This window comes from Nematolebias whitei, chromosome 6 (assembly GCF_014905685.2).
Source record: "Nematolebias whitei isolate Nwh7 chromosome 6, NemWhi1, whole genome shotgun sequence".
NCBI classification, from domain to species: domain Eukaryota; kingdom Metazoa; phylum Chordata; class Actinopteri; order Cyprinodontiformes; family Rivulidae; genus Nematolebias; species Nematolebias whitei.
This window is the reverse complement of record NC_056503.1, coordinates 46,054,891-46,056,341: the sequence shown is the minus strand read 5'-3', so window position 1 is coordinate 46,056,341 and position 1,451 is coordinate 46,054,891. Positions and strand designations below refer to the sequence as shown.

At 45.2% G+C, this 1,451-nt stretch overlaps 1 protein-coding gene across 1 annotated transcript in view; it reads right to left on the bottom strand.

The window, feature by feature from the left end:
* ece2b (endothelin converting enzyme 2b) overlaps positions 1–1,451 on the bottom strand; it is a 32,185-nt gene that overhangs the window by 19,726 nt on the left and 11,008 nt on the right. The window lies entirely within an intron of this gene.

The window sequence follows — 1,451 nt, the reverse complement described above, 5'->3', positions numbered from 1 at the left end:
TGCTAACATGACCATGCTGCTAACAGGACCACACTGCTAACAGGACCTCACTGCTAACAGGACCACACTGCTAACAGGACAACACTGCTAACAGGACCATGCTGCTAACAGGACCACACTGCTAAAAGGTCATGCTGCTAACAGGTCCACACTGGTAATAGGACCATACTACTAGCAGGACCACACTGCTAACAGGACCACACTGCTAATAAGACCATGCTGCTAACAGGACTACACTGCTAACATGACCATGCTGCTAACAGGACCATGCTGCTAACAGGTCCAAGCTACTAACAGGACCATGCTGCTAACAGGACCACACTGCTAACAGGACCACACTGCTAACAGCAGGATCATGCTGCTAAAAGGTCCACACTGGTAACAGGACCTTACTGCTAGCAGGACCACGCTGCTAACAGGACCACACTGCTAACACGACCATGCTGCTAACAGGACCATGCAGTGCTAACAGGTCCACACTGGTAACATGACCTTACTGCTAACAGGACCATGCTGCTAACAGGATCACACTGCTAACAGGTCCAAGCTGCTAACAGAACCTCACTGCTAACAGAACCACTCTGCTAACAAAACCACATTGCTTACAGAACGACACTGCTAACAGAACCATGCTGCTAACAGGACCATGCTGCTAACAGGTCCAAGCTGCTAACAGGTCCAAGCTGCTAACAAGATCATGCTGCTAACAGGACCACACTGCTAACAGGACCACACTGCTAACAGAACTACACTGCTAACAGAACCACCCTGCTAACAAAACCACATTGCTTACAAGACCACACTGCTAACAGAACCATACTGCTAACAGAACCATGCTTCTAACAGGACTATGCTGCTAACAGGACTATGTTGTGACAGTACTACTATGCTAACAGCACTGCACTGCTAACAGAACAACTCTGCTAACAGGACCATGCTGTTAACAGTGTGTTTTTACAACACTATTTTTTTAACTGAAAATTGTTTTTAATTGCTTTTTATTGCTGTATATTGATGTCTCTCTTGAAAATGAGTTCTCGAGACTCAATCAAAATATCTGTATAAATAAAGGTTGAATAAATAAAATAAAACCTAGCAGTCAGGGAGTGACAGACACTGGTGTGTGGTTACCATGGTGAGCACAGTGAGCCACCATTGATCTTGGTTCTCTCTGCTCTTCTTCTAACATCAACATATTGGAGTTTATTTAATATTTCTGCAAAATATTTCTTGTTTTTACAGAAAATATTTTTAAAGACGGCAGCACGGTGGCACATCTGGTAGAGCTGCTGCCTCTCAACATGCATGTTAGGCTGATTGGTAACTCTGAATTGTCCCTAGGTGTGAGTGAGAGAGTGAATAGTTGTTTGTCTCGTTTGTCTCTATGCGTCCCTGTGATGGACTTGCGACCTGTCCAGGGTGTACCCCGCCCCTCGCACAGTGATTGCTTT